This window comes from Physeter macrocephalus, chromosome 18 (assembly GCF_002837175.3).
Source record: "Physeter macrocephalus isolate SW-GA chromosome 18, ASM283717v5, whole genome shotgun sequence".
NCBI lineage: Eukaryota > Metazoa > Chordata > Mammalia > Artiodactyla > Physeteridae > Physeter > Physeter macrocephalus.
The window spans coordinates 11,672,828-11,686,083 of NC_041231.1; positions in this window are offsets into that span (position 1 = coordinate 11,672,828).

Below are 13,256 nucleotides of genomic sequence, written 5' to 3' on the forward strand. Positions count from 1 at the left end.
GGCAGGCGGGCTCCCAACAACTGCGCCACCAGGGAAGCCCTATCCTTTATTACGTTCTTCCTTTCTGGTGTGTGTGTGTGTGTGTGTGTGTGTGTGTGTGTGAGAAATTATCCTTTCTTAAACAGTTGGGGTAGTTTTTTCTCCTTAATACCCTTTACAATGTTGGCCACCCTTAGTAGACCTGCCCCCCATTTTTTTGGAGGGGGCGTGGATTTTACTGAACCATGAAATCTGGTCTGAAAACTAGAAGCTTGTCCGAGGTGAGGCCCATCAGGACTCGATATGCCTTCTGGAGGGTCTGGAAGATGGCAATCTGTCATCCTAGTGAGGCCACTGAGGCACGGGATTGGGCAGTGGGTGACTTTTATTAGTAGTTTAAATTTCCCACAGCCCAGGTTATTTTAAAGTTGGTGGTGTCTGGAATTGTGGATTTGGGAGACTCCGTTGATGAGTGCCAGCCTTGTCGATTTTTAGCGTGGCTCTGGCAACTGACTTGGCCCCTTAGTACCTCGGTTTCTTTGTCTGAGTCAGAACAGCTGTGTCCTTTTCCTAGGGTTGTAAGAGTGATTGTCAGCGACAGTGTTTAGCTGCAAGATCCTTCAAATGCTGCCCAGTATTGTAGTTATTTCTGATAACATGCAGCCAGCATTTATCATGGCTTCCACGACCCTGTGGACATTCAGCTTTTGAAGGGTGGGAGAGGGTTCAGAGACTGATGCAGAGATGACAGGGTGGGGGTACCCCATGAGGCACTTTGGGGGACAGGTCTCTGCGTGGACTGTCCCCTGCATCACAGATGTCCCCTGGCCCCTGCCCACTAAGTGCTGGTAGTGCCCCCCAGTTTTGTGACGTTGCCCACAAGTTTTGCATTCGCCTTGGAGGGATGGTCCTGCCTCCAGGGGAGAGCCACCAACTGAGTGCTTTGGAATGGTCGGAGGCAGAAGTAGATGCAGTGTGGAAAAGAGGGGTCTTTAGAGAATGGCCTGGTGGGTGATAGTCTTAAACTGTGCATATTAGCAGTTGCATATTAGTCTGTTCTGGGTATTGAACAGAGAGGGAGCCTGGGTGTCACAGAAGGAGCATAGGGCGTCTGCCCCCTGGGAGGCAGGGGGTCTGCACTGAAGCTCCCATTTGCTGCTAACTAGTTGGGGGAGCTTGAGAAAATCTCCTCTCTTCTCTGTAAAAGAGGGTATGGAGAAGATGGTCCTTTTCAGCTCTGTGGCTCCTGGATTTGAAGGGGAAATGGCTTAGATTTGAGTGAGACCAAAGGAAGAACTTCCTACATGTCAGGCTATGAAGAGGGAAGAATAGGCCTGACTACTCACCTTTGTTTGGGTTGAAAAAGATGAAATCTGACAGGAAGGCCAGATTGGAAGAGCTGACCTGCTGAAATCGCTTCCTGGACCCTCTCCTTCTCTTCATTTTAATTGTTTGTTTAAATTTAGTTCATTTTTGAACATGTCATGTAGACACATATAAAGCACAGTAAATATAGTGGAAAGTATTCCCATCCACCAAGCTCCCCTTCCCCAAAGGCCACTTCAGTTTATCCTCCCAGAGATTTTTACTCTCATTCTCTTTGAGCTGGGACTGCGAAGATAGTTTGAAACATGCTTTGGCTGTTATGCCTTTAACTTTCTGGTCTGAAGGGTGAGAAATTTGATCCTCCTATAGCATGTGGTTAGTTTCCTACAGTGAATTTTCCCTATTAGTCATAGTTTCTTTTTGCCACTCTTGGGTAGAGATACAGCCCTTTTCTTCTCTTGCCACATTCCCCCACTCCCAAGTTCCCCATCCTTCATTTGAATCAAGGAATTTCATAAGCACAGATCAAACTTAAGATATGACATCTGGATGCCTCGCAGCTTCTCCCTCCGTGGATTTCAGAGGGGGCTCATTTTACATAATTGTCTATTTTGATTATTTCCAAAATGGTTTCATATCCTTATGTTCTCTTTTGTCTTGGAGCTTAACTCAACCCTGCGAGGAACTGCTTTGTTCCTCATCGGGTGTTGTAAAGTTTTTGCTTACTGAGTGGGAAGCCCTGTTGGATGTTAACCATATATTGAGGGAAGAACTCTGGACTTGGAGGGAGAAAATCTGGGTTTGAGTGCAAAATAAGCTTCTTTCTTGCTGTGTGATCTTTGGTAAGCTGCTTGGCCTCTCTGAACCTCTGTTTCCTCATCTATAAAATGAGTGCTACCTGCCCTATAGGGCTGCTTTTAAGCTTAAATAAATCAATGAATGTGAGTATATTTGCAAACTGTTAAGAGACTTACAGTTATAATTATTGTCATGCTTTTAAAAAGTATTTATTAAACTTCTGGATACCAGAGATAGAGTGGGAAATAAGCTTAGATTCTTGTGTGTATTGGTGGAGGTGGTGTAGGGGCATAAGGGAAGGCAGGGAAACTGGCAATAGAAAGGTTAACTAGTAAACAAGGTAAATTCAGGTAATAGTAACCATTAAAAAAATAAAATAGTAATAGAGAATGAAGGAGGGTTGTCGGAACTTCTGATAAAAGATCAGGAAAAGCCTCTCTAAGTTGACACCTGCATGTCATGTGAAAAGCTGGAGAAGAGAATCCGGGCCTGGGAAGCAGCAAGTGCAAAGGCCCTGGGGCAGGAACAACAAGCTTGGAGAATTAAAAAAAAGAAAAATGGGGAAGGAACTGTAACAAAGCAGGTACAGAAAGAATAAAGTGAACAAGATAGAGAAGGATACAAGAACTGGGAGAGATTGGCCAGAATGGGGTCATAGAGGCCCTCGTGGACCATGTTAAGTGCTTGTATTTTATTCTACATGCAATTAGAGATTTTAAGCAGGGAGATGACATGATCAGTTTTCCTCCTTTAGAAGGATCCTTCCTCCTAGACTAGAACGTGGAGAATAGATTGTGGGTAGGTGAGCAGAAGCAGTGGGACCAGTTAGGGGCGTGTGCCATCATCTAGGCAAGAGAGGATGCCTGCACAGCAGAAGATGCACAGATGAAGTCTTCCTGGAGCTGTCTGAGTATGAAGCTCATGCAACTGTTTCCACAGGAAAAGGACAGTCTCTGGTGCGAAGTAGGATGTTCTCTTTTCCTTTTCCCATCTGCTTTGTTCTTGTAGGAGTGTGGAGGGAGTTGAAGCGGGCGCAGGGAAATTCTGCATTTCCTTTTCAGATGATGCACGGTTTGGGACTACATATTCCTATAATTAATCAACAAGCATTTATTGACTAAAGGAAGGTTTTTCTAGGCCTTTGGTTTTCACTTCAGGTCAGCGTTTCCTGTGGACACCCTGGGCATCTGCCTAGAAGCCTGACAAGGAATAGTCTACATGATTTGTATTTTCAGTGGGCACAAGAAGCAGTAGAGATACCAACTCAGGGCCACCCATATGACAGTGCAGGCTGCCGCCTGCACAAGGGCACTTGGCTAAGAGGTGGGGACGGAAAGCCAGTTCAAACTCTGCTCACCAAGCATTTGCCCTGGTGTGGAGGTGTATCAGCAGGACGAAGGGGCTGCCCTCTTCTAATTGGCACCAAGGCTCATCTGGTTTAGCAGCAGCTCTTTCCAGCCCTTGGGGTTTCTGCTCTGTGGCCCGGTTTCCAAGGTCTGTCTTCAGCTTTTCTATTCCAGTCAATTAGCGTTTGTTTTAAGAAGTATTTGTTGAGTACCTACTGTATACCAGGCACTGGGTTTATACTGATGAACAGACAGACACACTTCTTGCCCTCCCAGAGTTTATAGTCTAGTGGAGGTCATTCCACCTTTCTTCATAGCAACTGGAGAGCTTTCTTTTGGGGAAGGCTGAGCTGATCTCAGCCCCTGTTCTCTGAGCCATGAAATGTTAACATCTGACTTGGAAGCACCTCTGGGCGTTGGGAAACAATGACCACCAGACTTCCAGGGAGATGGGTCCAGTGTGGCTATGGACTGTTATTAGCTCAGCTACTTCATTGACCTCTTATTAGGAGAAGCCAAAGGAAAAAACAAAAGTCATTAGAAAAGGGTAAGATTTATCCTTGAGCCTTAGAGTCTTCATAAAAATTCTGCTTAAAATACGTACACTTTTCTGTATGTTTATGACACTTCAGTAGAAAGTTATGAAAAGGCTACTTAAGTTTGTTGAGTTGTCAGGGTCTGGGCTTTGAGAATTCAAGACAGGGAGATAGGTCAGCCATATAGGTCGGGCCTCCCAGGGGTCTCTGTGTCTTGAGAGAGACCCCAGGCCCTTGCTTCCATTCTTTAGCTTAATGAATAATCAGATTATTTTATCTGCCTTTGAGGAATCCATTTTTTTTGCCAGCCAAACTCACAAAAGTTTGTTTTATAAGCCCTAGTGTCCATAGATAGATTAACACTGGGAGATCCACCTCTCCTGGGCATTCGTTCTCCCCAGCTTCAAGGGAGCTGGGAAACAGAATTAGTCACAGTTTGTTTGGGAAGCTTGGAATGAGAGAAAGAGAGCTGGGTGGTTTTCAGATTTTTTTTTTTTCCAGGCTGTGGTGGAGCCAGGAGAATGAGAAATTCCATACATCTTGTGACCAGATGTGGCTTCTTTAACTGGGACTCAGCTGTATCAGCAAAACAGAGTCAATTTTAAACGATGCTCCTTTATTTACCTGTTTATTTTTAATATTTACATTGTGTTTTTTAAGATTATAAAAGTAATGCCCACTTTCCCCTCAATGGTTTATTGAGAAAATGTTCAAACATATAGCAAAAATACCTAATTAAAAAAGTCATATATCAGAAGTGTCCCATAAAGAGAGTAAAAGGTTCTCATAATCCTGCCTCCTGGAGAGAAAATCCCTATTACATGTTTCGTATATATTCCTCCAGTCTTTTTTTCTATATGTATGTGAAGATATATTATTATGATTGCCTGAACAGTCATATAATATTATTCATACTATTTTCCTTCTTTTAAAAAAAACTAACAATATATCTCAGACATCTTTGCATGTGAGAATTTATTGATGTATTTCATTCTTTCTTTTTTTAAAAATAAATTTATTTATTCATTTATTTATGGCTGCATTGGGCCTTCGTTGCTGTGAGCGCTTTCTTTATTTGTGGTGAGTGGGCTCTAGAGCGCAGGCTCAGTAGTTGTGGTGCACAGGCTTTGTTGCTCTGCAGCATGTGGGACCTTCCCGGACCAGGGCTCGAACCCGTATCCCTTGCATTGACAGGCAGATTCTTAACCACTGCACCACCAGGGAAGTCCCTATTTCATTGTATTTGTAAAGTAGCTTTACTGAGGTATAAGTTATATGTCATCAAATTTACCTGTTTTAAGTGTACAAGTCATTAAATTGTTAGTAAAATTTCAGAATTGTGCAACTAACAACACAGTCCAATTTTATTTATTTCTTTACTTTTAAATTTTTATGAATTTGTTTGTTTATTTATTGGCTGTGTTGGGTCTTCGTTGATGCGTGCGGGCTTTCTCTAGTTGCGGCGAGCGGGGGCTACTCTTCGTTGCGGTGCGTGGGCTTCTCTTTGTTGCGGAGCACGGACTCTAGGCACCCAGGCTTCAGTAGTTGTGGTACGCGAGCTCAGTAGTTGTGGCTCGCGGGCTCTAGAGCGCAGGCTCAGTAGTTGTGGCGCATGGGCTTTGTTGCTCCGTGGCATGTGGGATCTTCCCAGACCGGGGCTCGAACCTGTGTCCCCTGCATTGGCAGGCGGATTCTTAACCACTGCGCTACCAGGGAAGTCCACAGCCCAATTTTAGAACTTTTCCATTACCCCTAAAAGATTCCTCGTGTCCGTTCGCAGTCACCCCCATCCTCATCTCTATTACCAGGCAATCTATTTTCTGCCTCTGTAGATTTGCTTTTTATGGACTTGCATAGAAATGGAATTATAAACACAGTATATGTATCTCGTGTGTGTCTAGCTTCTTTTAGGGAGCACAGTGTTTTTGAGATTCTGTCCTGTTGTAGCAAGTAACAAGCCTTGGTTGCTTCTCAATACTATTCCATTTTAGGATATACCACATTTTGTTTGTTTACCAGTTGGTGCATATTTAGGTTGTTTCCAGCTTTGGGCTATTATGAATATGGCTTCTACAAACATTTGTGTACAAATCTCTGTGTGGATACATTTTGTTCTTTTTGAGTACGTGTATAGAGTTCCATTTTATGGCTGTCCATTAATGTATTTAGCCAAACCCCACTGATGGCCATTTACTTGGATTTTGATTTTTTGGATGAATAATGTGTATTGGACATCCTTATATATATATATATCTTTGTGCACATTGGTGAATGTTTTGGAAGGATATATATTTACAAGGGGAAGTTCTGAGTCAACAGATGTAAACATTTGACAGTTCAATAGCTGGTGTCAAGTTGTCTTCCAAGAGAAGCTGCACCAATTTATACCTCCCACCCCCGGCAGCACAGGAGAGTAGCTGTTTTCCCACGTACTTGTCGTGTGCAAGAATGAATATTTTATTGTATATTAACACATATATGTGGAATCTAGAAAAATGGTACAGATGAACCAATTTGCAAGGCAGAAATAGAGACACAGATCTAGAGAACAAATGTATGGAGACCAAGGGGGTAAAGGGAGGGTGGGATGAATTGGGAGATGGGGACTGACATATATACACTAATTTGTATAAAATAGGTAACTAATGAGAACGTGCTGTATAGCACAGGGAACTCCACTTCGCTGTACAGTAGAAACTAACACGACATTGTAAAACAACTGTACCCCAGTTAAAAAAAAAGAATGAATAGTTTCATTTTTTCTAATCTCACAAACGAAAAATGTCTCATTGTCATTTTAATTGTTATTTCTTTTATTATTGGAGAAGTTGTTGACCATTTATATGTCAGTTTCATAATTTTTTACTGGTTTATCTTTTCCTATGACTGAAATAATTCTTTGTATTTTAGGAAGTTGGCTCTTTGCTTATAAAATGAACTGCAAATTTTTCATTCCTCAGCTTATCCTTTTTTTTTTTTTCCCCATCAGAAACTCTGTTCATGGTAGTTGTGCTATACAGATATTTTACATTTTTGAGTACTCATATCTGTTAGGGAAAAAAGGATCTGTGAACATTTTACAAGTATCACTTATATATTTATAATATCCCCAGAGGGAGGTGAGGAAGGTAAAATATTGATAGGGGAGAAAGCTGAGGAATGCAATATGTGCTTCATCTACCAAACAGCTGAATGGGTGAGATTTTTTTCAACTCTTTATAGTTGTTTTGGTGTCACATAAGCACAGCTTCCACGTATTAGTGCAAAACCTGAGAACTGAATCTGGATATTTTTTACTTCCCAGCCCCTTGCTTGTAATAATTATGACAGCTGACGTTAACGGAATCCATACTGTATGCCATTTGTTCCCACTCATCCTTGCAGTCACTGTATAAGATAGGTAGTTATTTCCTCGTGGAAAAAGGCACAGGGATCTTCGGATAACTTACTCAGTCATACAGCTGGCAGATGCTGGGGCTGGGATTCAGGCTTAGGTTTGCCTGACACCAGAGCCTGTGCTTAACCAGGAATCTCTCATCCTCGCTTCTGAAGCATTCAATGAGTTCACCTAGGTCTGACCAGTAAGGAGATATTTGAGGAGGCCTTTATAAAGGGACACAGATCCTCAGGAAGGTGGAATGTATAGTGAGAAGGCCACTGATTTGGGCTGCAAGATCTGTGGGTTCTAGTCTTAACTCCCCAAGACTCTTTTCTTGTAATGAGAGAAGGCATGTGTTTGCAGCAGAGTCCGGGGAGGCGGGGGCAGGAAGAGTGGACCCTAAGACCCTTCTGGGTTTTCTGTTTGCTCCATGGTAGGAATGAGCTGGCTGTTGGCAATTAGATCTAGGCCCAATGGAGGGAGATTGGGGTAGTGGGAGAAGAGAGGCGCTTTAAACTCCGAAGTCAAATGGTGTCTAGGTGAGTATGGCTCTGCCTGGGATATTTGACCCTAGGTGATATTGTTGCTTAACCTGGATAGGCAATGGGGATATTGGAGACCTAGAAAGGATATGATTAAAATCCCGAAAAGTCTTGGGGATCCAGGAAAGGGTAGATATACTCTTGCTCATGTATTAGCTACCTAGGACGCCTAAGGTGCCGAGGGCAACTGTGGGAGGGGACACAAAGATGAGTCAGTGTGGCCTGTTCTCTGGGGACTCACCATCTGGGTAGGGAAGTGGGATCTATTCAGACATTACTCGAACTCAGGCAGAAGTGGTGACATGAGAGTTTCAGGTAAAGAGCTTGGGAGGCAGAAAGAAGGAGCACCGGCTTCGAAGTGAGATAGACCTGGCCTTGAGTTACGTCCTGTGATGATGCCAACAACATCATTTGTTGAGCATGTACCATGTATGTTGCATGGAGTGGCAGACAAGGAGGTCTCCTTCAGAACTGAAGGACTTATCCCTAGGTCCTGGAGAGACTGTTGGCTGTCAGCCCTCTTTGAGAACGGCCTCTGCTGAAGGGAGCTACATAGTCCCAGATTATGCCCCCTTCCCAGCCCTAGGTGTCCCCTGCCCCAAACCTGGGGCAACTTGAAGAGCCCACTCAGCTTCAGTGCCTCCACTGAGACTGCACTGTGGCTCGGCTCCTCACTCGCTCCAGTCCTGCTTCCTTCCCCTTCCTATCACAAGTTTTGAAAAGAAGAACATACCCTAAAACACTCCTGCATGATGATCTCCATCTCAGAGTTTGCTTCCCAGGGAGCCCAATCCATGACACATAGATGATCTATTCTCACGAGAGACCACTGAGCTGGATTACTTATTCTGTTTTAAAGATGAAGTAATTCAGACGTAGGGAGCTTGGATGGCTTGCCCGGGGACAGTATGTGGCACATCTCGAGTTCAAACTAAGTCTATGCTCAAAGTACAATCTTTCTATATTGCCACCCTGTAGGTGTGGGACTTTAAGCAATGGAAACCATGGGGTTATAAAATCAGGTTGCTGGAAGGGAACTCGAAGTTCATTTGGTTAGAGCTCCCATTCCTTAACCTCTGGATCTAAGTTGCTGAGATCCAGGACTGAAAGTCTCATGTCCTGGGAACTCCTTTACTCCCTCGTGGACCAGGGTGGTGGGTCACCCCATGTGAGGATTGACTGAGCACTGAATGAATCCATCCATTCAGTCATTCATTCAGCAGATGTTCATTGAGCATCTGCTATGTGCCAGGGACCACTTCGGGGACCAGGGGTACAGCAGTAAACAGAGCAAAGCTCTTGCCCTCTTGGGGTTGCCTTTCAGCGGGGGTGGGGTAGACAGCATTGAAACAGACAAATAAGTACACACTATAATGTCAAGCAATGGTAGGTGCTATGAAGGAAAATGAAGAGAATGTGGGGGGGTGGAGGGTGCTGGCCTGAGGGTGAGGAAGTGTCCTAGTTTAGAGTCAGGGGACAAAGAAGCTTTCTGGGATGAGGGGACCTTTGGCTAAGGACCTGAATGAAGAGAGGAACTGGCTATACAGAGGCCAGTGGAAGTGCCTTCCAGGAGGGAGGAACAGTACATGCCAAGGCCCTGGGCATTGGCAGGTTTAAGAAAGATGAAAGAGGTGGGTGGCAGGCGCATGATGAGCGAAGGGGAGAGGGGATTGGAGAGGCATCAAGGGGCCATAATCCTGCAGGGCCTGCGGGCTAGGGACAAAGAACTTGGGTTTTATTGCCAGTTGGTTTGGAGAAAGTGAGTGGCGCGATCAAGTTTATGTTTCAAAGGAGCTTTTGTGACTATTATGCTGAGAATAGATTGTAACTAATGTCATTTCCATTTCTTTCCTGGATTATTTATATATCTGTTTCTATTTGGGGACAGTCAGAGAGAATGTTGTGGAGGACGTCATATTTAGAACCACAGGCTTGGGAGTCAGACTCCCTGAGTTCAAATCCCGGTTCCACCACTCCCTGACAATGGGACCTTGAGCTGTTTGCTTCATGTATTTAAGCCTTGACTTCCCCATCAGTAAAATGGAGATAATAACCCACCTAATTTAAGAAGTGGGTTTGTTATGAGGATAAGATGTGAAAATGCTCATAGAGTTCAGCACAGCACTTGCATTTCTTTTTACAACTGATTTTTAAAATTGTGGTTAAAATATAACAGAAAATGGACCATTTAAACTTTTTTTGGGGGGGGTGCGTGGCTTGCGGGATCTCAATTCCCTGGTCAGGGATTGAACCCAGGCCGTCGGCAGTGAAAGTGCAGAGTCCTAATCCCTGGATTGCCAGGGAATTTCCCATTTAAACTAGTTTTAAGTGTACAGTTTGGTGGCATTAAGTACACTCACGTTGTTGTGCAACCATCATCACCATCCACTTCCAGAGCCTTTTTCACCTTCCCATCTGGTTGCATTAAAACAATAACTCCCATGATCCTCCCCTAGACTCTGGCAACCACCAGTCTACTTTCTATCTCTGCGTCTGACTGCTCTAGGGACCTCATATAAGTAGAATCATACAGTGCTCGTCTTTTTGTGACTGGCTTATTCCACTTCACATAGTGTCCTCAAGGTTCATCCTTATAGTAGCAAGTGTCAGAATTTCCTTCCTTTTTAAGGCTGAATAGTATTCCATTGTATGCATATACCACGTTTTGTTTATCCATCCATCCATTGATGGGCATTTGGGTTGCTTCCACTTCTGGTTGCTGTGAATCCTGCACCTGCATTGTATAAGCCCTGGATTTATCTTTGCCATAATTTTTATCCTGCTTTGTGTAAGTGCAGGGAAATGATAGGTGCTTAGGACCAGGAGGCAGGAGATGTCGCTTCTAGATTTGCGTGAGGTCAACTCTTTTATTCTGTCTGAACCTCAACTCTCTCATCTATGAAATGGTGATGCTAACGCCTACTTCAGGGGGCTTGTTGTAAAGATCGAATTAGATATATTCTGCAGACTTTAGAGCTAGGCTGTCCAGTATGGTAGCCACCAGCCATGTGTGACTGCTGAGCTTTGAAATGTGGTTAGTCCGAATTGAGACATGCTGTGAATGCAAAATGCGTACGAATTTTGAAAACTTTAGTACAGAATAAGGAGAATGTGAAATATCTCAAGTAATAACCTTTTATATTGATTATGTACTGACATAATATTTCGGATATATTGCCTCCTCCTGCCTCCTGGTTAAACAAAACATATTATTAAAAGTAATTTTACCTCTATTTTATTATTTTTTATTTTTAAAATTTTGTATATTTTTAAAGTTATTTTATTTATTTATTATTTATTTTATTTTTTGGGCTGTTTCGGGTCTTAGTTGCGGTATGCGGGATCTTTGTTGCAGCACATGGGATCTTTTGTTGCAGCATGTGGGATCTTTTGTTGCAGCGCAGGCTTCTCTCTAGTTGTGGCGCGCAGGCTCCAGGGCACGTGGGCTTTGTAGTTGTGGCGTGCGGGTTCCAGAGCACATGGGCTCTGTAGTTTGCAGCACGCAGGCTCTCTAGTTGAGGTGCGCTGGCACGGTAGTTGTGGTGCACGGGCTTAGTTGCTTTGCGGCGTGTGGGATCTTGGTTCCCCCGCCAGGGATGGAACCTGCATCCCCTGCACTGGAAGGCGGACTCTTTACCACTGGACCACCAGGGAAGTCCCTATTATTTTCTAAATTAAAGTGTAGTTGACTTACAATATTATATTAGTTTCAGGTATATAATATGATAATTCAATATTTTTATAGATAAAGTTATCCTTATAAACTTATAAAATATTGGCTATATTCCCTGTGCTGTACATTACATCCTTGTAACTTACTCATTTTATACCTAGTAGCTTGTACCTCTTAATATTCCCTCATCTATCTTGCTCCACCCCACCACCTCTTTTTATTTTTTAATGTGGCTACCAGAAAACTTAAAATGACACTGTGGCTTGCTTTAGATTTTGATTGGATAGCTCTGGTCTAGAGTTCATCACTCATTTTCAGATCTAAATCAGTAATTCTCTGGGTGTTCCTCCCATGGTTGGTTGGGGTCTGAAAGGAGATTCTCTCCCTGAGCTTCAGGCAGACAAGTGATTTATATCAAAAAGGTGGTGCAGTTTAAATGGTGATCAATGTTTATGGCCCATGGAAGCTTAAACAAGCTGAGAGAATAGGCCCCAGCGTTGCTGCCAGTAACATCCAGCCATCAACGTGCAGCCTCCCGGTTCCCTCCACAAAGGGTGGTTTCAGCATCGACACTCTGCTGGGGTTGGTGATTCAGCTCCGTGTTCCCCAGCGACAATAGATTTCTTCTTTTCAAAGCCTGACTCCTACGGAGGCCAGGGTTGGGAAGTGGGGAGGGCAGGAGATTTCCCAGCTAAAGCCTCTGTGTATCGCTAATTGTATTATCACAGTTTCTTTAGGGAAAAATCATGCATTTATTTAGGACTTAAAAAATAAGAAGACCCTAGGGAGAGTTACGATTCATTTGGTACTGTGTTTGGGTGTAGCATTTTTTTCCCCTGTTGGGTAGAGGAGAAAAGAATTTCTATTTTGCAGCTGGAAGAGAGCTTTTGTGTGCACGCCCCTCCCTCTTTCCTCATTTTATCTCCCCACTGATAGGATATTGAGGGAGCTGAGACAGCGAGTGTTCCACACAGAAACAGAGATAAGTTTGGAGGCGAAGCCAGTGGGAGAAAAGGCACAGCCAGCTCAGGCCTGGGGGAGGGGGGAACAGGGTGGGAGGGCCGCCCCATCCCCCTGCTCTCTGTATCCCCAGGGCGCTTCCCGCACTAATGCTCTGCCCAGAGTTGAGAGGCCAGTCACCCAGGCTTCCACTCCTGCTGCATGTCAGGCAGGCAGGCACTCTGCCTTCGCCAGCTTTCCTGAGTGTCCCATGGATTTTTGTCACATGTGCTGTTCTGCCTTGGGGTCCAAGTAGTTTCCAAGACAGGTCCCAGATGCTTCATGGCTTCCTTCATTCACTGTTAGGACGGTGGTCTACAGATGAGGGAAATCACAGATCCCGCGCACCAGTGGGCTGGGGATGGAGGCAAGCGCTTCCTAGCGTGTGAACCAGTACTAGTGAGGCCTGCCTCCACCTTGCTGTGCTTTGGTGGGGGAGGGGGATGGAAGGGAGCTGCCTGCTGAGCAGTCAGGAGACCAGGCTCCAGCAGGGTATAAGTCAGTTTGACACATGTTGGCCTCTGTTTCATCTACAGAATGGGATTACTGTTCCAGCCCAGCCTACCCCGCAAGGTTGTTATGAGGACCAAATGAGACCTGGGTATGAAAGCAATTTGCACGTTGTAAAGGGCCGTGTGAACGCAGGATATTGTCTTTGCTTTTCCTGCAACACCTAGC